At 31.3% G+C, this 24,769-nt stretch overlaps 1 protein-coding gene and 1 long non-coding RNA gene across 3 annotated transcripts in view; one reads left to right on the plus strand and one right to left on the minus strand.

Annotated features, from left to right (window-relative positions):
* The first annotated feature begins 5,787 nt into the window (after positions 1-5,787).
* The window catches only part of LOC115883021 (multiple inositol polyphosphate phosphatase 1), a 50,610-nt gene continuing 31,628 nt past the window's right edge, over positions 5,788-24,769 (plus strand). The window contains exon 1 of one of the 2 annotated variants that reach the window (XM_030901295.1): positions 5,788-6,074. The gene's annotated coding sequence lies outside the window, so the exon portion shown is untranslated. Of the gene's footprint in view, positions 6,075-20,513; positions 20,603-24,769 lie in introns of those variants that run through there. The other variant, XM_030901294.1, reaches the window with a different exon arrangement.
* Positions 19,951-20,739, minus strand: LOC115883023. The gene is made up of 2 exons (XR_004050314.1): positions 20,486-20,739; positions 19,951-20,427 (listed from the first exon to the last, which is right to left on the minus strand). It is a non-coding gene; the product is annotated as an uncharacterized LOC115883023 (long non-coding RNA).

Below are 24,769 nucleotides of genomic sequence, written 5' to 3' on the forward strand. Positions count from 1 at the left end.
TTTTTTATTACTTCAAAGTTTCAAATAATTTTCTCAATAAAATGTTTTAATAGCACAGTATGACAGTAGTCCATGTGAAAAATGAAGTCAATATAATATTAAAATTAAATATTAATAAAAAGTTCCTTCACCATATCGTCAAGGTTTTTATCTATAATTTCGTTTTAGATTTCTCGCAGTAAAAGAGGCACACATAGTTTTACTACACGTTGAAAACTTTTTAAATTATTAAGTTTTATTTTTCCTATATTTATTTCATTTGCATAGGTACTGTTTTATAATCGATTTACCTTAATGTTCCTATTCTTTTCTAAATTTAAGTGTTATTATTAAATTAGACAATAGTTATTGTACTAGGATAGCTTTCATATAAGTCGTTGACCTACTATTACGAGTATACAAATAAAATCTAATTATCAGGCACTGTTAAAAGACTATATGATTATTCTAGTGGATACCAGTGAATACCATTATTATATTGTCAATGCAGAAGATGAATCAAAATTAAAAATGTAATGAATCGAGTGAGATTTAATGTTTATTAATAAATAAATCGTATTGCTATCATAAATAACATTTAATGAAACTGTGTTATATATAAATATTTTTTTTCAAAAAAGAGTTTTACGAATCTAACCAAACTTGACACTTTTAGAATCTGATTTATGGAGAGTAATACATTTATATCAACAATACAAACAATAGAATTTATAAAAATTTATTAAATATAAAGATTTTCTTTATAGCTAAACTAATTTATGGATCTTCAATAAAATAAAATTTATTTGTATAGGTTTGATGTTCGGTAAATTGTTTACTTCGAACTGAATCATACACTTTTGTCTTTATATTTTTTGCAATCAAAATTTTTCCGTTATAGTTTGTTTAGAAGCATGCAAATATTTGAATCTTTGAATGTAAACTGGAAAATTTGTTAGACTTTTTTAATATATAATCTATGACATACAATTTGACATCTTACAAAGAAGTTGAAAGTGTAAAATCGTTAGATATAAACGTTAGATCAATTTAGTAGCTAATTTCTATCACCTTAAACTGCTTTGATCTTTTGTGAAAAAGTCTGTCCTCTAGATTTTCTGGTGATTTTATCTTTTCATTCAAAGAGCAGTACATTTGGCACTAGGAGCAGTAAAGATGGCAGAGTATCTTGGTTTGGAGTGTTTAGCAAATTGTACTGTACAGAGTGGTCGAAATTGGTCTGTTTTAACAGAGAAAACCTATTTCCTGACTAGATAAGAGCAAAACCGACATAGATGTCATGGGCTCGATATCTGAGACACGTTTAATGGCCTAAACCGCCTGTTGATATTTTCACTGCAACTGAGATACGGGGTCTTTCTGATTTATTTAGCAATCTTGATTGCCATTTTATTGAAAAATCGCTTTTTATTCAAAATCTGAGCCAGATAGGTATAGGAAACCCTAATATAGTTTGAAAATGCATTTAAATCTGCTTCGACTTATTTTAAGAAATATATAAGTAGTGTTGTATTTGAAATAACGAAGTTTTTATGTAAATTAGATATTTAAAACAGACCAGAAATTTTTGATACCCCTGTATGCATTTAAGGAAGCAATAACATTTTTTAGTAAAGTTTATTTCTCTGGCTTCAATGTCAGCACAAGAATTAACTCTGAAAAGTAATGTACAGGGCGTTGACAAACTTTTTTATTATATCATGCATATTTAAATATCTTTAAATATCTCAAAAACCAAAGCATTTAAACATATTAAACCCTTTTAATAAATGTTTTATTTTATGCCCAAGAATCCAAAAATGAAATAAAATACCGGATGTCCCATAAGAAAAAATATAACTTTGATATGGATCTTAGTTCTGACACACCTTGAACATCTCTCTACATATACCCATAAAAAAAATTGTTTCTATATCTTTCCATTTTAGTATAATCAACCGAGGCGAATGAGGTGCGCCACCCTGTATATAACAGAAATAAAAAAAGCCTAAAGTAAAAAAAACTAATCTAAGACATAAGGATGATTCTATAACAAAAAGGCTCGTGTACATATGCCACCCTTCTACGAAGAATCGAGGTTTTGTTAAGATAATAAAAAGAGCAACACGAAATGCCTAAACATGGTATTAGTAAAGTAAGGGGCGGTAAGGGGTGGGCAAGCCGGCAGTTATCTCCTAATAGTTTTCCGATACGACCCCATTAAAACAAGCTCGTTTAATCAATGGATTGTAAAGAAATTGGGAAGGTGCGTCCAGGAAAACAAAAAGAAAGGCCCACGTAAGAGCTGAATTCATAAATCATATTCGATTTTTTTTATTGGCGTGTGTCTATAATGTCTGGGCTATTACCAAATTTACAATCGAGGAGTTATAGTAATAGGAAATAATAATTTTGAATTATAATAGCAATAAAAATCATACAAATATTCTTTTTGTGTCCAGCAAATGATCAGACATTATCTACCAAAGGTTTCAATTTCCAACTCTAATTGCATTCTACAATTCACACTAAACTGTTATTTAAAGATGTTATTGCAAATGCCATCAAAACGTCAAATATATTATTATTAAGCTTTCAAAGATTGATCTACTTTGAACAGACCAAACTAACAAAAAATCCAAAAAAAACTTATGAAAATAATTATTTTTTTGCAACACTGAATGTCAACAGCCATAATGGATAGTTTCTTAACAGACTTTGTTTTTGTTGTTATGTAAGTAGGATAGCTAATAGTATTGCAATTAATTCAAAGGCATTTCAAAATCGATCTATTTACAAGTTTTAAATCGATTTACTGGGAAGAGGAAAAAATTACGGTTTATTTTAGATTCTAAAGTAAATGATTAGATGGTTGGGCTGATTAATTTAATTTTGAATGCGGTTTATTGAATAAATTTCCTATTAAAAGTTACTAAAGAAAAAGAGAATGCAATTTTATAGTTTAGTTCAAATTAATCTGAATAATTTAGTTGGATGTTGCACTGTGAAAAATATAATTTATTTGCATTATTATTTGAACTATATTTAGATACCTACAACTTACTACTACATTATTGTTAACTAAAATCTGATTTTTCAATTTTGTTTTGTGAATTACGCCAGATTCATTATTGGCTATTGGTTTCAAACATATATAAATGAGTGAATGTATCGTCATGAAGGTGTGTTTTATTATTATTGTGGCGAGACAATGAACGAGAAGGCACTGTATGAGTTGATTATCAATTACCAGAGGAGAGTTTTACAGCGAAAGTTTATAATAACGAATCGGATATTTTTAAAAGGTTAATAAGATATATAGTCTGACTATTTTCTTTATTAAGAATTTTGAGCATATATACAGGGTGAGTCGTAAATAAGTGCAAATATTTTCAGGGCTGGTAGATCTCGATAAAAGAAACATATTTTCTCTTTGCCGTTTTTCTCTTTGCCGTTTTTCGAAATAAGTCGAAATTAACCGAATTATTCAAGTTTGAACATTAAAAAAAATTATTTATTTTTGAAATAGTTTGAGAGCCACCGGATTTTTTCTGTATTTGCATTCCTTTTAGTGCCGTAACCATAGAGTAAAGCCGTAACCATGATTAAGAAATTATACGCTGGAAAAATTTATTAACAGTAGGTAGTTCTAAAAAACAAATAGTTCTAAAAAGGTAGTTCTAAAAAGTTTTCTAAAATATACAGAAAAATTTAGAAGAAAATGCACGATTTTCAAAATCACTTTTTTTGCGAAAAAACCTCATAGACGTGTTCCTGGGGTCGAAATATACCACCCCTAAAAACATTTGCACTTATTTAAGGCTCACCCTGTATTGTAAGTAAAATTTATTTTTCCTCATCAATTTATTGTCTCCTCATCAATTTTATTTTTCATTTCTGATTCGCCAGAAAGAAATTTTCCAAAATATATTAAGATATACATGTATATGGTTCAAACCATTTTTTAGTAGGTATCACCCTTCAGTAATGATGTTGTATGATTAACTTTTTCACAATCGCTAGAAACTGAATTTCTTTGGTAGAATGTGGTTCATAGTATTGAGAAAATTTACTGGTATTTTATGACCAAACCCAAGAAAATTTGTATTCGGCTTTTCAACTATTGGTCTACGATTACCTAAAACCCTTTTAAAAGTGTATCAACAAATATTTTCATCATCCTTCTATAGAATGGCTTTTTGATTGAGAGGGGTTATCTTTAGGCATATTATTTTGTGTACTTTTGTTTTTAAATCAATTGCTTGGACCTTGGACTGACATTTGTTTGGACTACTCCGAGACAAGGAAGTGATTGGCTAAAGTAAATTCTGCCACAGTCCGACTTAATTTAGATATCTCATCAATCAAAATCTCATTATTTCAAAATTATAATAGGTGGTTGCAATTATAAGAAACGTCCGAACCTTCACCACTAGCACATAACTTTCAACCGCTAATTTTGCCCCACGTTGGGCGCCATAAATACGGTTACTGCTTTTATTATTATGGAATGTAATTATTTTTTAGACTTTATATAATAAATTTTATTTATTCTTTCTTGGTTGTTCTAAACAAAAATCGTTTGTTTTTATTGATACACAACGTTTCGCGTATAATATAATGTTTTTTCAGGAATGTTTTCTTCCTCTTTCCGATATCTTGCAAGTAGTAATGCTTCTTTTCGTTTCTTTGCCGAGAATTCTCTTCCAAGATATAGGAAAGACAAAAAACATTCCTGAAGAAGCATTATACCGTATGATCGAAAAAAAAAATGGCGTCCAGTTGGCTTGGAAATGACGATCGATGACATTTCCAATATAATTTTACATATAAAATGACAGTGATCTTCATTTCCTAGCCATCGCTGACGCCGTTTTTATTCGATCATATGGTAGATATTAAATGCGAAACGTCGTGTATAAATAAAAACAAAATATTTTTGTTTTAATTGATCCTAGTCACAACATCCAAGAAACAACAAATAAAACTTTTTATTATTATGTTTATATATGTTTTTTAAATTACAGAATGGAAAAACACATTTTTCTTATATGAAAGTTCATCTTCTGCTTGCGCTCTGTTTTTTTTCATTGCACTAAGACGTTTTGGAGGGATTTTGTACTAAAATTTAATTTTGCAGCAATTAAACAAGCAGATTCGAAAAAGTATACATTTTAAATTTTGACAATGATTTTTTTACTGGCTGAGACTTGTTTCTGTTTTCTATCTTCCCATCAAGGCGGAGCATCAAATTCATAGTTTTAATAGGAATACTATAACATAACTTAGAACTTATGACCTAGAGAAATCAAAGATTTTCCTTGATTTAAGCAAGAACAATCTTTGGATTGAGACGAGGTTTTTAAGAGGATACTGTTTCCTCAATGAACACCTCAGCAGATTGAAGCTAATAAATAACGGCGAATGCAGATTCTGTAGGGAAAGTAGAGAAATACCAAAACATCTCATAACTGAGTAATGAGTGCGCCGAGACGATAAACATTTGTGCTATAAACTTTAGTACGACTGATATCGGAGATGGAAAATTAACCTCTATAAAATCGTCTCAGATTTTGTCAAAGCCCTGAGAGTGTATGATAAGTTATAACTCAAGAAAGGAAACCCTCCCCTCTCTCCCTTACAATCTACAATCTCTCTGACATAATTTTTAAGTTATTTTGTCTCCTCCCCACCTTCTAGAAGTTGACGTTTATGACTTCAGGATAATAATATTAGAGAAGCTTTAAATCCGACAAACCGTTCCGCTACTGCTCTTACTTTTACTTAGCGCCACCGAACCCTCTTCTCACTTCCACTGAAGACGAGTCGGATACCCACACCTGCTGTCACCTGCAAAAACTCCACGCTGGTGGAACGCCGACGACCATCGAACAGCAGAAGGAGACAAACCGCGTATTGTAGTTGACCACGACGGGTACGGTTACATCTAGTCCCAGCCGCACCGGTATAAGCGTGCCTCAGGTCAATTTCAGTTGTTCCTGCTGTTTGTATTCGACCGGTTTCGAAAATACTCGGTTTTTAAGAGTCATTTTCTTTGGAAAATTAGTGGTTTGGGTTTGGAATTAAAAATACAGGTGAGTTTTAGTGTGCATTAGGCATAGTTAGTTAAGAGCTATCAATATTTTCCTGGTATTTTGTTATTTAAAAGAACTTTCCGGTTTTCTATTTTGGTTTCAAAAATGTTTGAACTAGAAACTAGACAACTTTTGTTTTTGAAAAAAGCAATGTTGTGTTTGCAATAATATTTATACAAACCTAACTTTTGGTGTGTAGTCTGCATCATAACTGATGTCAAATTAATATAAATATAATATCTGGTATTATACATGATACTATATTATTAGAAAGATTTGCTCCTGCTTCCTACTTCATATTTACTGGTTTAAAAAATATATTCTATCTTAAATAATAAAAAATACAGTTTTTTGAGAAGGAAGCAGAGTTTTTGGTTCAAAATTAAAAATACAGATGAGTTTTAGTGTGTTGTAAGTATAGTTAGTTATTATAAAAGATTTATTACTGCTTTCTAGTTTAGTTTGAAAATTATTTGAACTAAAAACACGTCATTATAGTTAGTATTTAAACATAGCTGAAGTTTGGTGCGTAGTCTATATTATAAGAGATATCAAATTGATATTTTTACTTTTAGTGTTTAGTATTCCTGGTATTCTGATGTTTTGCAGCAATAAGTATCAAAATACAGTACAATAATAATAATTTTTGCTGTGTTTATAATAGATATCAAATATATTCTGTTATTATACTTAATATTTTATATTCTAAAATATACGGTTGGGTATTACAGTGTGAAAAGTAAAGTTCATCGGTGGATGGTGGTAAATTAGTATTTTCTTTTGCTTTAGCGTTTTATTTTGCATCTGATATTCTGTGATTATAAATATTTGTCCCCATTCAGACACAATCTTTGCCCACATGGTTTTATTGTTAAAATTACTTACGTTTATGGCTATGAAATATTGACGGACATTTGTTGTTATTATTACTTAAAAAATTCCCCCCAAAAAAATATACACAAATGATTAATGCTACATGCACTCAAGGTTTTTGATTTTCCAAGCTTTTATTTACTCATATTGTGGCAGTATAAAGTAGGTTTATGAATAACATCGTATTTAGTTCTAAATGGTAATTACAATTTAACAGTTGCGATAAGAACAATAATTGTATATTGATGTAAAAATGGAAATTTAGTAAATATCACGTAAGAAAATTCAACTTTTTTCTCCAAATTATTTTTTATATACCTACAGTTTTACATACTAACGAGATAAACACTACTATTCATATGAATTCTGATTTTCAAAATTTCAGTGTAAATTTTTTTGTGGATAATCCATTTTCCAGAATATTACAGAGAAAATACACTAAGTATTTATTATAAATGGATCAAAATACAATAATTAACTGTTATGATCATAGTAAATGAATACTTATTCTTATTATTTTTTAAAGATATATTGTATATTGTCTATCCAATAATTAAATTATTACTATATTTAATTCTAGAGATATTTGTTGTTAAAAACTGTTAGTAGACGCTATAATATTTTTTAACCACTAAATTTTAACTAGTACCACCCAATATTCCAAACAACTGTAATTAGGGCTTAATTAAGGTTTGCAGAGCTTCAGCATTTGACATAAAATAGCGAGCAATTTTTTACAGACCTCTATAAATTATATATCACTGTAATCAGAAAACTTCAATCTATTTCCGTATTGTACCGCAATTTTAAATTATGTCTTTATTTTCGAGAAAATTTAGTACAAGCATAAGGAACATTTTGTTGATGTTTGACCATCAAAATCTTAAAAACAAAGAACTTGTCTAAAAATGTGCTACAATGCGGATTTAGTATAATCCTTTATCTTTAATTTCCTTCTTCATTTGTGTAAAAATACCTAGCCGGTTTTACATAAAACGTTAAATGCCCAACGCTTATTTAGCTACTTTTTTGGACTAGTGAAATGGACTCTTAAGAAATCAAACGCCTTTAAAAGCAACGAGGTTTATCTTTATAGACAAAAAAACCTTATAGACGTTATAGACCTTTTGGGTGATTTTTAAATTTTTGAAAGGATCTAAGATCTAACGTCCATCCCAGGTAGAATTCTTTTTACTAGGATGTTATAATAGTTTTGATGAGGATGCTGAACTAACAAATTCCCATTTTCTATAATCTACTACTACATTCAGTAAGTCCATAGTCGTTGAAAAATATTTTTTTGAAACGATACCATTTCTATTCTATAAGATATCATACATTTTTGGTTTAAAGTAAAGTGATAGAAAACTTGTTTAACATTCTACAGGGTTGTTCTCCACATACGACACGGAGTATTGTAGCTAAGCGATTAGATTTTTACAAATTGTAAGTTTTGGGTTCATTGAAGGACTATTAAAGTTACAATTTAAAAATATGTTTACATGATACAGAGCGTCCCAAATAAATTAAAAATATCAAAGTTATATTTTTTTAAATGGAACACCCTGTATATTATTACATTTTTAGTTTCTACGATTAAAATAAAGGTAAATTTGATTAAGGCTTATCACACTTAAACCTTACCGTTTTTGAAATATTTTCAATTCTGTGAAATTGCAGTAAAACTTTTAAGGCTCCATTTCTCCAAGGGTACCAAAGTTTTTAATACTAGATATTTACTGAAGTTTATTTATTGATCAGTTATTGTGTTGCAATAACAAAAATAATACTACCTCATACAGAGTGTCTAAAAATTTACTTTAAATAATTACTAGTTTTAAACGGCAATAACTCGTTTAATTTAACTGGAATACCCTGCATATTTTAGAAGAATCAGATGCACAATTTAATTGTCTATCAAATTGTATTATACCATTTCTTACCTATCCCTTCAAGTTTTCGTAAAAAATGTATTTTCTTATAATTTACACCTCATTTATCAATATACCCATGGAATATTGACATTTTAGATTGTTCTTAAAGCAAAAAATATGTAAAATGTACAGGTGCTAAAAACGATAATATTACTAGCCCATTTGTATATAGAAAGAAAACTATTTAAATCTTTATAAAAGAGTATACCGTTAATTAAATATACCACCAGTTCCGCCCAAATATAAATTAATTACATACTTAATTGAATCATTTGTTAACATAGTTAATAAATAGGTTCGTTCCAACCCGCGTAAGAAACGGTTTCTTACAGTAAGGAGTTTGCGCAGAAGTTGAAAAGCGTTCCAACCGGATTTACTGTCGGTTAGTAAATCATATATTTTCTGTTCCGTCTTAAATTGAAAACGGTTTGAAAACTGTCAGAACGGTTTGCAAAATTTTCTCGTATCATTTATCCGAAGCATGCGTATTACCGTTATAACCACGCCATAACTAATACAATAATAGCAAATTTGATTATACTCGTATCTGTTTGAATAATTTAAACGGGCTGTTTAACTAAAATATTTAAACAGTTTTTTTTTATTTTTTAATGAAATAAACCAACTTTATCGACAATATTAGTATCTGTCCCCTTTAAAAATGTGTTATATCTCTAAAATTAATCTAAAATGTAAATATTCCATGGTCTAAATGACATGGTCATAAATGAGGTCTAAATGATAAGAAAATATGCATTTTCTAGGAAAACTTGAAGATATAGGTAAAAAATGGTAGAATATAATTTGATGGACAATTAAATTGTGCATCTGATTCTCCTAAAATACACAGGGTGTTCCATTTAAATTAAACAAGTTATTGCCGTTTAAATCTAGTAATTTTTTAAAATAAATTTTTAGACACTCTGTATGAGGTGTATTATTTTTATTATTGCAACACAATAACTGATCAATAAATATACTTCAGTAAATATTTACTATTAAAAACTTTGATACTCTTGGAGAAATGAAGCCTTAAAATTTTTACTGCAATTTCACAAAATTGAAAATATTACAAAAACGGTAAGGTTTAAGTGTGATAAACCTTAATCAAATTTACCTTTGTTTTAATTGTAGAAACTAAAAATGTAATAATATACAGGGTGTCCTGTTTAAAAAAATACAACTTTTATATTTTTTATTTATTTGGGACACTCTGTATCTTGTAAAAATACTTTTAAATTGTAGCTCTAATAGTCCTTCTACGAACCCAAAACTTACAATTTGTAAAAATCTAATAATCTAGCTGCAATACTCCGTGTCGTATGTGGTGAACAACCCTGTATAATGATAAATATAAATATACTCTTATTAATAAAAGCACACTTGTATCTAGGCCCAGATACCTACTATATTTTCGGATATAAGAACATTTTAGGTAGCATTAATTTGTTGATTGAAACTCAAAAACAAGAAAATTGAAAAAAAAGTAATCAAAAATAAAAATATCTATTGAAGATTTAACAAACGAGAGAAAGAACGTTTCGACAGACGACATTAAGAAATTGACAGAAAAATCAATTTACCTTTGAATTAAAATAATAGAAAGCAGTTATTGCCATTTCGCAACATATAACAATTACTTATAATCACATTAATAACTGTATAATATTTGCACATATAGGTTTTAATTGCTTACTGTTTAGATTTACGTCTAAGATCTTCCTAACAACCAACACATAAATTTTCTAGATTTAATTGGTTAGTATTCTCATTCCTTTCTTTTTGACATAAAAAGATAATTTCATGGTAACCTAGTCAGGGGCTTCGGGTATAATATTATGTATATATCAGAGGAACTTACGAGGTATAAGCTGGGAGCTATTGTATAGGTATATTCAATTCCTAAAGCAAGCGGTCCAGGTAGAGTTGAGTACTAGATCATGTGGAGAATTGATATAGATTCTATTAAAAAAAAGGATATAGTCTCATCTTCCACCGATTTGAATTTTCTTTTGGAATTATTTAATTAAACTTCTATTGGAAAACGTCTTCTTCTAAGCCCTTTGAAGTGAAAAATGTATTGAGAAAAGAATCAAACGTAACTCCTACTGGAAAACTATCCCGGACTAAAGACAAAAAAATATTTGATGCTATTTTTTGATGATATTCTACACACTAAATGGGTAAATTTAACATTGATTGATATAGAAAATATAGCCCTCAAAAGACAATAAGCTACACAGGGAGCATGGTACCGCCTATACAGTATATACACAAATCTTTCCTTTTATTTTCTGGTGTATGGTTTTTATTTTTTTTTACTTTCTTTTTCTTATTCCTAAAAGTTTTTATAACTTTTGTTGCATCATTGACTTAATATCAAGCAAGAATAAAATATCAGCACGATACTAGTAGGTACTACATAAATTTATGAGCGTTATTATTTTTACACAGAACATCGTCTTCATCTTGCAAAATCCTGTATAACAGGTTACTATAAATACGTAATTTTTTTAGTTTCCCTGCAATATGCGCATATATCTATAGCTATCCATTTATTCACGTGTAAAAGTGCAGGTAGGATCGTATAGTTTGCAATTAAAATACTATAATGTCGGACTGGTTGGATTAATTGTTTGAAATATACGCGGTTTGTGTACGATGATGTGTGTGACATGACTAGCAAGGTTAACGATTTTAAATATGCGACTGATCAGTATTGTTCTAAGAATTATGCGATGGTTGTAAGTTTCGTTTTGTAATTAAATCTGTCAGATCATTTAAACTAGTATGATGCATTATCTCATGGGTAATTTATTACTACCTACTTTGCTGTATTATTATACTTTAACATTTAATCTTAAAAAATCAACTATCTGCTGAAAAATCTAATTATACCATAAATGCAATAGTTCTTCTCATGTAGATATCTTTTCCTATCGTGGTGGACTGGAGATGGGAGTTAGTTAGTTTTTCCGAGTTACGTCAAACTTCATGGACCTACATCCAGGGTTCAGTTATGCCGGATCGGTATCATTCTAACCTTTAATTTTAATTTAACTAAATTTTGTTTTGCATGAAGCAACCCGCTTTTATAAGTTTTGTAGTCCATTAGTGAAATCTGATGTGCATTTTGCCAAATCTTTATTACCTTTAGCTGTTCTAATTACCAGAACTGTTCTTATGTTACCAGAGCTGTTCTATTTACTTGGTAGAGGTACCTTAATGTTTAGTTTATGACTATGAAGCAAAGCATTACGAACTTTACAAGTAGTATAGAGGGCGGGGTTCTGTGACACTCGATGGCCTCTCCATCCGCATCTTACCACTCTTCAGTTGTCTTGAGCGAAGAGTTTGGTTCTTCAGCATTGACCTCGGATTTACCAGAGACTGTTGAAATAGTATTTGGTGTGGTTTAAGGAGAGAGAGAGAGAGAGAGAGAGAGAGAGAGAGAGAAGATAGAGATGACAAGAGACATGTTTGACAAGTGACATATAGAGAGAAAGAGAGAGGGAGGGAGAGGAGACAGAGAACAGAGACAGACACATACGTATGTATGATATAAGATTTGAGGAATTTTGATTAATATCGTAGTGTAGGATATTAAGCAGAAATGTTTTACTGATCACACTAGGCGAGGCTAGGCTTGTCGAAACAAAATTCCTCAAATCTTATGTCATACATACGTTTGTGTCTGTCTCTCCTCTGTCATCTGTCCACTCTCTCTCCCTCTCTCTTTCTCTCTCTCATCAAAACTGCCGCTTAAGGATTGTTTCATGTTGGAAGCGAAATGATCGGCATTTTTTTATAAAAAAATGTAACTAAATTTACAACGTCTCCTCACCTGCTGATTTCTTTGACGAACCCTGTACAATCATTACATATTCAATAATTTCTTAAATTTACCAATAAAGAAACAACACTAGATACAAATTTCAAGTAATACAAAATAATTTCGAATATGGTTACGGTTTCGCGAAAGTAAACTAAAAACAGTAAATATAACTCAGCAGCAGTTACAATATTCTCTTTATTCCAATACTCTTGGCTGTCAGGATTGCAGTTCCGCAGATAGGGGTCGATATTCAGTAGGATGTATATCCATCAGTACAGAAAGGTTCGTGGATTCGTAGTCCTCTAGATGGATACTAGTCATCTCTATTGGGGACTACGGTCTATGAAAGCAATAGGTAGTTTTGCTTTATTTTTTATTTTTTCCAATGCTTCTCTAATGCTTTCAGATCTATTGTGGTTCTCTTCTGCTCTCTAGGTTACATTGTCTAATCATATCTTTGTCAAAATGTGTAACAACTTCGAGACTGACTCCTCCATATAGCTTTGTGTCAATAGTCTATCATTATCTTATAAAAAGAGCTGCACATTTGCTAGACTATTGATATAAAATCTGTTTTGTCGTTTCTGTTTCAGATTGACAAAACCAGCACATAGCTTCGTCCGCCAATCAGCCTGATGTCAGCTTTAGATGCGTATTAAGATTAGCCCCGTTAGTAGACAGATCAGGTTTCCCAAATTTTGGCGAATGTTTTATCACAGATTAATTATCCTATAAGTATACAGATAAAAATCTTGTCCCTAATTCGTGGTACAAAAATTGTTTTTTATGACGATGTGCAAACGAGTAAAATTTCCTGTGCGCAAAAATAAACTCGCGTAAAATAACAATAAACAGCGTAATAGAGAGATATCGCTAAACCGAATAGCGTGCATGGACGTTAATAAGGCCAGGTGTTATTTCCTTTACGTGAGGTGGTATTAACTCTCTTCATTTATATAGTTATCGGATCGGAAAGAATTCTGATCGCGTCGCGTCCGCTATTTAAACTTAACCTAACTTTGAATTTAAAACTTTGAAATTGTTTTGTTTACTAGGTATTTTAAAACTAAAGGGCTAAAGTGCTTATTTCCAGTGCTTTATTGTTCAACGTCTGCCAGTGGGTTTAGGGCAACAAACAACAAATTTTCTTAGAAGGGCTAAGTCGTCATCTGCTGTAAACCTAAGCCTCTTTATAGGTTCTTTAATATTGGAAGAGATTGAATCCATATTTTGGGCCATATTTGTTTAATTAAAACTAATCCCAGCTACTTAAATACCCTAATAAAACTAAAGTAATAATTCAAAGCAATTCAAACATAACCTAAAATAAAAGATCTTCCAGCACCGCAGAGAGCTTCTGGGCCTATAATTGGCATTGATGAGCCTTGTTTGGCCATTTTATCTGCCTTTTCGTTGTCCTCTTTCTACGTTTGCACCCATTCTCCTATCCCTGTACTCTGCACCAACTTATACAGGTCCTTGATAGGATGGGAGCAGCATAGTTCCTCCGGTTCTAGCCTACCTTTCCCAAATAAAGAGTGTCGCTTGCAATCCAGAGCCTCGCAGTCACATATTATGTGCTTCGCTGTTTCAGGATCTTTATCGCAGTCTGCAGCAAAAACTTCCTTGATACAGGCTGAGCTTGTTCAGGGAGCACTTGACCGCCATATGTCCCGTCAAGATACCTGTTGTAATCCGCACTTTATTCCTGCTAAGCATTGCTTCTCCAGTGGACATTTTGTTTTTCCTTGATTCAGAGTTTTAGTGAACTACGGGCCATACATTTGGGTATTCCCAGTGCTGGCTCTGGGACAAAGATAGGATGACGATGATTTTTGCCTAGCTAGATCATGGGCTTTTTCGTTGCCTTGTCAGAATAATTTAATTCTGTTCCTTCGTGGCCGAGTTCCCAGTTTACCTAGGCATTCCCAAACGAGTTACCCTCGTTTTTGAATGTATATTACTATTTTTTTATCCAAAAAATTATTAAAACTAGAAAGCTTGCTTAGAGATTTTCGCCAATCTTAATAAATAATTTGGTGTTATTATTTTATGATCATACTTTTTTTTACACTTTAGGTGTATTTTGGTAGCCTAGTATACGAAATTATTGTTTTTGTGTTATTCTTTTATCATGCGAATAAATTGTTTTACGCTGTGGTTTAATCTTGCGTAAACTTGACTTTGAAGTATACCTAATCAATAATGTAATTTATAACATTCAAAAACAAATTTTTTATATTTTGTAATTTTAGAAAACTAGTTTTAGGCACACAAAGTTGCAATAATGCACTTGCAATACTAGTACCTGATGGCGTGTAACGTTTATTTTTATCAAAACATATCTAAACGTGCTATTTTAAAGCGTTGATTATAAAATATCCTTGCGATTGATATTTTACTATTAACTTTGATTACTAAACTCTTTTATATTTCGGTAAATAATTGGAAAATATTACACTGCAGCTTTCAAAAAAATCCCGTATGGTGCGTACTTTATCTGTCTGACACTATACCGGGTGTTTCTCAAAAGTGGCTTACCCCCTATAACTTTTTTATTTTTTCAGATAAAAACAATAATTGGTAGGTTAGTTATGACATAAATCAGGATTGACTGACGGGTACTCATTTGTTTTCGGTTACTTCCTGTTTCACCGGAAATGACTACAACTTTTGATTTTTAAATGGCACACTCGGTGTTTTTTTACTTTATTTGATAGAAAATGACACTCTGAGTAGAATGTCATATCATATGCCAACTTTTGATATTTTTGCATATTATGGTTTATTTGAAAGTGTAACATGCAGTTCATAAAGACAATTTGACTCGAAATACTAAGTATGTGGTAACAAATTATTCTTAAAAAAATGCTTTTTCTAAATATGCTAATGAGCCACCATCGTTCCGTTTGAAAAAATTGAGATATGATTAAAAATGCGATTTGGGCATCCTTTAACCGGCCAAAACAAGGGGCTTCTTGGTTAAAAATAGTATTTTTGACACAGCCATGACACTCTAGTTTAGTAGTAAAATACGATTTTCTTTAAGCGAAAATGTTAAAAGTTGACATATGTAGATATGTCATTCTATTCAGAGTGACATTTTCTATCGATTAAGTGAAAACAATACAGAGGGTGCCATTTATAAATCAAAAATTGTACTAATTTCCGGTGAACCAGCAAGTGACCAGAAACAATTGAATACGCCAATCAATACTAATTTATGTCATCATACCAAATTTCGTTTTTTTTACTTTTGAAAAACACACGGTATATAAAAAGAATGGGATGATAAAACATACGTATATAGGGGTTATTAGATACATTTAAAATTCACATATCTGTGAAGAAATAAAAAAAACGAAATTAATCAAATATCGAAAATAAATAAATAAAGAAACAAAACTAATGCAAGGCAAAATTTGAACAGGTATTTATCATAATGAAAATAAGAAAGAGATACATTAATTATTATTAGACTCATTTTTCATTCTTCAAATAAATTCCACAATGCTTTTTTTATAAACGATCTTGAATTCTTGCTACACCCACTCATTCTAACTCTGTTTACACCTGTTATTAAGGACAAATAAATCGTAAAATTACGTCACGACAACAAATAAACATTTGAAGAATTTCGTAATGCTTGACATAAAAATAACAGAGATAGCAAGTGAAATACATAACCTTAGTGTCCTAGAAATTCAGTTAATGTTTTTTTATGGCCTATTTTTGATAGAGACTATATACAACCTTTGATGGAGAGACGTTTTTAAAAAATGAGTTGAATTGAAATTTTTGAAATACTGGCTGATATGGGGTTAAAGAGGTAAAAATGATTGCTGTGTTTCTATAAAAGGTAACCAAAACTGAAAGACAGAATTTGAACTTGATACGGATATAGGCGTGATAAAATTAATGAATGGTAATTTATTTCTTTTATATAACATACAACTACATATCTATTGTTTCTATTCAAGGTAACAAAGATGGATAAAGACAAAACAATGCATTAGATTTCGATAAAACAACGAAATTTGAATTCATCTAAATGAAGTCACGAAATCTCTGAACTAAATCCTTGTAACATACCGGAAGATTCTTTTAACATCTCTTTAGCTCCTCGGTCCAAAGCAAGTTTATTTGGAATCTAGCAACAAAGCATGATCTTATCAGTAGTAATTCCTTTAATGTTATTCGTTAATTTTTTTTCTTTGATCTGTACCCTAAACTTTTTATTTAATTTAAATTCTTTAACAATTTTTATTCTTTGACAAGTCGTTTAATTTATATCTTTATCTAACTTTGGTAACTTGGATGTGTTCAGATCTTTTGGGAAAGAAATTATGATCTACATAGATTATCCAATATTCTTGATACCAATTAAAATTTCAGTTACGTAATCGAAGGCGCGATTTTTAAATTCATTGTTGCCAACCATGGACATATTTGGCGCTGGGATGACTAACTGGTACTTAAATTTCACGCTGGGGATTCAGATGGTAGCTCTGCTCTAAAAAACGTCAAGTCACCACATTTATTTATTTACGTCCTGACATTGTCATTCGTTTTGACACTTTAGTTCTGGGTTACGAGTTTTTGGTTTAAATGAGTTGTGTTGTGATACTTTAAGCATAAAATTAAATGTTTACTAGCAGACCTTGCAGTCGAACATTGTTCTTTTTAGAACCTCTTTTAGCCCGAAGTATACAAAATAGCTTAATAGCCGTAAAGACTGGGTGTAGTAATGGCCCTGTATATCCCTTAAGTGCTGTTAAGAAGGTGAGTTTTGTTGATATAAATAATAACTGTTTATATATTTAGAATTATTTCTTTTTCCTAAAATATTTTGATTAAAAGAGAATATATAAAAGTGGGCAACGCTGTGCCGGCCAAGCTTAATCACGTAACTAAAAAAAAGTGTATTTGATATGAACTATAGATAGATCCGAAGGTTTTTATAAAGCCTATGATTTTCTGGCTTTTCTTCTCTTGCAAAATAGTTCAGTACGGGGTAATGTCATGTCATCTTTTTATCGTATTTAACCATAGTGGATAACGTGCAGTAAGGAATATCGTAAGGTCGTAAAATCGTACATCGTAGGGTTATGTTTCCACTGAAAATATTCTTAGCATTTTTTGTTGAAGTTTTATAAACCATTGTCGAGATTATTTTTCCAGTAGTATCGGTATGTCATGAGATTCAATATTGTCGACATCTAAAAAACTCTCTCTAGGGCCATTGTTTAATATTTTGTAGTACAAAGTATATGATGCATAAACATCCTATTAGGACAGTATAGTCTGACACTGGACTATACTGTCCCACTGTATTGTTAAAATGCAATAGTTTCTAACTACTAACTTTGTGGGGAATATGGGGAAACACCAGAACACCTCATCACTGAGTGCGCCGAGACGACGACCATTTGTGTCATGAACTTTGGTACGGCTGATGTCAAGGATGGAGAGCTGGCCTCTGTGGAGCCGTCTGAGATACTGGTTTTTGTTAAAGCCTTGAGACTGTATGATGAGTTATAACTCAAGAAAGGGGAACACACAATAGATCTGTAAGGTCGCGGTGACTAACTCCCCTCCTAAACAGTCTACATTCTTCTACTAACTTGTGTCACAACCCATATATAGATTCAGGGCTTTGACAAAAGCCAGTATCTGAAACAGTTTTACAAAGGTTAGTTCACCATTTCCTATATCAGTCGTACCAAAGTTCACGGTAGAATGGTTGTTCTCGGTGCATTCAGTGATGTGGTGTTCTGATGTTTCCCCATTTTCCATTAACAGAAGCATTCGCCGTTGTTTCTTAGCTTCAATCTACTGAGGTGTTGTAGGTACAATCGTTGAGGAGACTGTTAAAAACCCCGTGACAATCCAAAGATTGTTCTTTCTTAAATCAAAGAAAATCTTCCTTCCGTTGTAAGTTCTGAGAAATTTCTTCGACCGTCGAAATGTCTTAGACCGTTGGAGGATTCTCATTCAAGGTTACGGATGGAGTCTTCCAGATTCTTGAGTTCCGCTTTAAGTTGATTTCCACTTGGGAAGCAGCACGGTTCTGGTCCAGTTAGTGGAGTGTTCGTTGCTTTTCTAATTAGATCGCTAGCCAGAGTAGGAGGACTTTATTATCTTTGTCTAACAAAATAAACACTAAATCACCACAATACACCAAAACACTTTTACTTGTACACTGGACGCGCGTTTCGCTAACCATGTTAGCATTATCAGCAGATGATTATAAACTAAAGTACAATCTACAAATTGAGCGTTTATATACTCGCTCAGTGGGCACCGAGTGGGCGTGGCAAAATCTAGCCAACCGAGTTAGAGCTCACTGAGCGTAACAGTTAGATTTCCGCCACTAGAGTAGTAGGAACAAAGAACTTAAAGGAATTGGACCGTTGTCTCTGTTCATACTATCTTTACATTTATTAATTCTGATGCTTTCATATGCATCTAATTGCCTGTAATTTGAAACTTGTTTAATTAATTTTAAATTATTAAGATCTATACAATGTACTTTTTCAAAAATATGTTCGGCAACGCAAGATTTATCCGGTCTACCATATCTTATCTGAGCTAAATGTTCTTTAAATCTAGTTAATATTGATCTTCTAGTTTGCCCAACATATTTCTGATTACAATCTTTACAAGAAATTTCATAAATACCCGACCTTTCCAGTGGAGGTGTTTTATCCTTTAGATTACCTAATATTTGTTGTAATTTATTATTAGCACTATACACAAGTTTATAATTGGCATTCTTAAAAATTCCTTAGTATATAAACGCTCAACTTGTAGATTGTACTTTAGTTTATAATCATCTGCTGATGATGCTAACATGGTTAGCGAAACGCGCGTCCAATGTAAAAGTAAAAGTGTTTTGGTGTATTGTGGTGATTTAGTGTTTTTATTTTGCTGTGTAACACCAAAGGTTCCAACCCTCAACTGTAATCTTTGTCTAATTTGTTCAGCTTCTCTTAGCTAGGTAGATCTCCTGTTGTCACAAGCAAAAAATCCTAATTATATTCGTATTACCTGTAGGATGACCAGATAATTTTTGAATAAGCTGAGGAAAAACTAAACCTCTGACGATGACCGATTGATCATTATGCATCAAAGGATATTTGAATATCATTCTATATATCACGAGATTGTATTTTAATATAATTTTTCTCTAGATTAATTTCTATCTATATAAAAAATATGGAATTGAATCGTATATCACATCTTACTTAGCTGCTCCTCTTTATTTTTTAACCTTTTAAAAAGGATATTACAATCTAATTATGCAATAATGAAGTTTCCTTGTAATCGTCATGATGCATTACATAAATTTAACGTTCTCGAAGGCTAAGCGATAATACAGTTTGACACCGGTTACATTAAACTTTTGAGATGGGCTAATATGATCGACTCTTAAAATATTTAAAAGAACTATTCGGTATTGACGTCCCGTGAAAAGATCAAGGTTCTTGAAGAGTAACTGTTGAACTTTTCCTTATTATTCGCCTTCATTTCCCATGTCAATCTGGATAAACGAACGTTTAAATAATAAATGAAGTTCTAGGCTTTGTTCTTTCTCTATCGACAATTTTGTCTTTTACATCGTGCTGGTATTTTGGGTGTCCTTGGATAGAAATTGAATTACGCAGTATCGTGGAAACTGTATGCCAATCAGAAGCATATCGGTGACTGGCTGGGGAAGAAAACACTTTATTAAATATTTAGGTAGTTTTCCAAATATAGTTTCTTACCCTGAGCGATTCCATGAAGATGGTTAGCGGTAGAAGGAAAATGTAAAAGGAGGAGCAGAACGTAGCTATTGAAAATGATACGAAAATAAGTACGAGTAGCCAACCAATTTTTCTGAGGTAAGTCATTTTCAACTGGATTTTATAATGATTAAATTATAATATAAGAAATTATTCAGTTAGTTTTTGACTTTTAATCCTTACATTTTGTACATTAATTTTTGAGAACAAAAAACGTCAATGCATGGAGAAGTCACTGTCAGTTCATGTCAAACCATAGAATAAAAATGCGGGTATAGTACCGTATGATCGAAAAAAAAAACGTCCAGCTGACTTGGAAATGAACATCGATGTAATTTCACATATAAAATGACAGCAATCTTCATTTCATAGCCATTGCTGACACCGTTTTTTTTTCGATCATATTGTATAATCAAAGTATAATTATAAATGACCCCCTTCGTTGCCAAGTGGTGTAATACAGAATGCACAAAAACGAGTTAAAATTATAATATCATTTGTCAAAGGGTTTTCTATTCATTTGCAAAGTGGTGCAAGTCCTAGTTCAAATTTAAGTCACTGAGATATTTTGTATTCGATTATTATACATTAATTTTATGATGTCATCATCATCATTATCAGCTTATTCAACCATTACCAATTATGGTATAGTCTCCCTCACATATTTAGATACTCTCTTAGTAGTTGGGCTCATTGTTGTCTATTGTTGGCTACGCGGCCAAGTTATCCCTGCTGATTTCCTAATATCATGGTCCCATCTTAAGCGGGCTATACATTATCAAACAAATTGCGCAACGAAGCGATGCGCAACGTTGCTTTGCACAACTGATTTAGCGGTCCATACATTATCAAACAAGTTGCGCTACGAAGCGATGCGCAACGTTCCGTTGCACAACTGTATCACCCATGCACTTAATAAAATTTTAATCAAACTTTTTATTAAAAGTTGTGCATTGTAGCATTTCGCTTTAGGTTTGGTCTTCTTCTAGGTCTCTTAATTCCTCGTGAGTACCATGCTGTAATTTTTGAGGTTCACGTTTTGAGGTCTTGCCAGGTATCCTGCCCATTGCCATTTGAGGGATTTGATTCTGTGGATGGCATCTGTTACCTGGGTCTTTTGTCGTATCCACTCTATTCTTTTACGGTCTCTCTTGGTTATTCTCAGCATATTTCGTTCTATTGAGCGTTGTGCGAGCTGCAGTTTCCTTATGATGTCCGTTTTAAGTGTCCAGGTTGCGTAAAGCCATTCCCCCGTGCAGTACAACACAACATCGCGCTGTAATGCACTTGACAATGTCTTGAGATACGCATTTTTAAATAGGACATTCCCAAGTGCAATTCAACAGGCGCCGCGCAAAATTATATTCTAATGTTACATCAAATATGCTTAAACTTAATATGGTGTGTATTAAATCTGTATGCATTATCGGAGTAAACGACAACGTCGCAACGCACTCATTACTCTACTGTATTTTTTCTCGTAGGTCAACTTCCGTTTTTTTTTAATGATTTTCGTGTAACGGTTTGACAGTTTGATAGTTTTAAGTATTTTTATTTACTACCTAGTTGTTGATTAGAGTGTACGAATATACCAAACTGAGCATCTTATGGTAAGCGGATTCTCATCGTGCTTCTCAGGCAAACATTAGAGAATTTATGAAATAAAAACTTCTTTCGGTATGTCATAATATGGATTATTATTAATTGCGTTACATGCTCGATGATCTAATCTCTCAATCTGGCGAGTATCTAGAAGACGTGAATATACGTTTTTATAAAAATTATCAGTCTATCTTAAAACAGAAGACAACGCCAAAATTCATTAACTCTCTTCACCAGTCTTCACGTGAGTTACAGAAAACTTTTTTTTTTAAATATTAACAACATGCTTTTCATTTCAGGCCTTTACGATCGAGTAGAGGGCTATTTTATACAAGATACCTACATTTATATTATACTAGTATTTGATATTACATTTTGATCAAAAATATTATGTTTTAATACAAAATCAAACACGCCCCTCTGAATAACTTTAATGTTTTAATGTATCTCGAAAAATAAGGTCTAAAGTTACAAACCATTTGATAAGCGAGTAGCAAATAAAAAATATTAGCAATTTTCCTCGAAAAGGTAAAATAGGTATTTTCTTTATCCTAGACAAAACACAACCCCAATTTTTTAATTATAAAAATATAACGACCGCGTTGTACTGTACTTGGTTTTGTCTCAGCCTAGAGCATTTTTAATATGTCTTTCTCCATACCGGCACAACACCGGTCACTAGAACCAGGCGTTGTACTGCACGGGGGAATGGCTTTACGCGTCCAGGTTTCGCATGCATAGCTCATCACTGGTATTACACATTTGTTGAATGTTTTCTTTTTTAGATAAATAGATAGATAGTAAAATATATTTACCAGTAATACATAAAATAATGTTTTTTTTTAATAAATATTCACTTCTTACTGATGGAATCATATTTATTCAACTTATTGATGTGTAATAGTGGTATGAACCTATAAAAAATAGTCAAAATATGACTGTAGTATGACAAAAATAGTAAATTTGAGTTATATTATTATAAATAATTGAGGGAAGCCGGATGGCAACACATTTTTTTAGGAAAAATATTTTTAACCATGTAATACAGCGGACAAAATAAATATTGTTATTATTGAAATAATTTAATAATTGAAGTGTTTTTATTAGAAATTATAAAATATGTTCTATAGAAATTTTTAAATTTGGTTTCATCAAAATATAATTATTAAATAATAATTCTGCTAATAAAAAAAATGCTAAAAATCAATTAATGCTAAAACTAATAAAAATAGGAAAATTATATATAATTATAAAAATAGATAAACGAAATTGTTGATAATTATTCTGGTAAGGAAAATTTAATGTTTTTAGAAAATTTCGGTTTAAAAATCAAAATAAACCTCACATATTCGATTAAAAATGATATTAACTGCTAACATATTCGTAAACAGAAGACTGCTAAATAACATCTTTTATTGTTCATAAAATTTTTGAAAATGACTGTTGTGAGTCATTTTGTACGTCTTCTTGGAATATTTAAGATTTTATTTTAACTATTACAGAGTTCTATTACCTACATGTGGTCCATATCAGTTACATTGAGAAAAAATAGAGAAAATAAAATTATTACAGATGCGAAACAAAACAGACATACTAAAAACAAAATAAATAATAAGACAACAAACTAAATAAATATAAACATTTTATTACATTATATACTAAGTTTAATAAAGCCAACGGCACATTTATTTTGATTAATAAAGTAAATACATAAAGTTATTTAATCAGTACATGTTATATAAATTAACATTAATTTAAATAGAATAAATGAACACATTTGTCTTAGGTGTGTAGAAGTTAGAAAATACAAACACACACATTTTATACTGCACTGTCCACATTGGAATCTGACATATTATATACATTTTTTAAATTAGATTTTATGAAATAAAAACTTCTTTCGGTATGTCATAATATGGATTATTATTAATTGCGTTACATGCTCGATGATCTAATCTCTCAATCTGGCGAGTATCTAGAAGACGTGAATATACGTTTTTATAAAAATTATCAGTCTATCTTAAAACAGAAGACAACGCCAAAATTCATTAACTCTCTTCACCAGTCTTCACGTGAGTTACAGAAAACTTTTTTTTTTTTAAATATTAACTACATGCTTTTCATTTCAGGCCTTTACGATCGAGTAGGGGGCTATTTTATACAAGATACCTACATTTATATTATACTAGTATTTGATATTACATTTTGATCAAAAATATTATGTTTTAATACAAAATCAAACACGCCCCTCTGAATAACTTTAATGTTTTAATGTAACGGATCTCGAAAAATAAGGTCTAAAGTTACAAACCATTTGATAAGCGAGTAGCAAATCAAAAATATTAGCAATTTTCCTCGAAAAATAATAATCCCTCTTTTGATTAATATAAAATATAACGACCGCGTTGTACTGTACTTGGTTTTGTCTCAGCCTAGAGCATTTTTAATATGTTTTTCTCCATACCGGCACAACACCGGTCACTAGAACCAGGCATTGTACTGCGCGGGGGAATGGCTTTACGCGTCCAGGTTTCGCATGCATAGGTCATCACTGGTATTACACATTTGTTGAATGTCTTCTTTTTTAGATAAATAGATAGATAGTAGTAGAATATATTTACCAGTAATACATAAAATAATGTTTTTTTTTTAATAAATATTCAC

Source organism: Sitophilus oryzae, unplaced genomic scaffold (genome assembly GCF_002938485.1).
Source record: "Sitophilus oryzae breed Bouriz unplaced genomic scaffold, Soryzae_2.0 scaffold_1802_pilon_pilon, whole genome shotgun sequence".
Classification (NCBI taxonomy): domain Eukaryota; kingdom Metazoa; phylum Arthropoda; class Insecta; order Coleoptera; family Curculionidae; genus Sitophilus; species Sitophilus oryzae.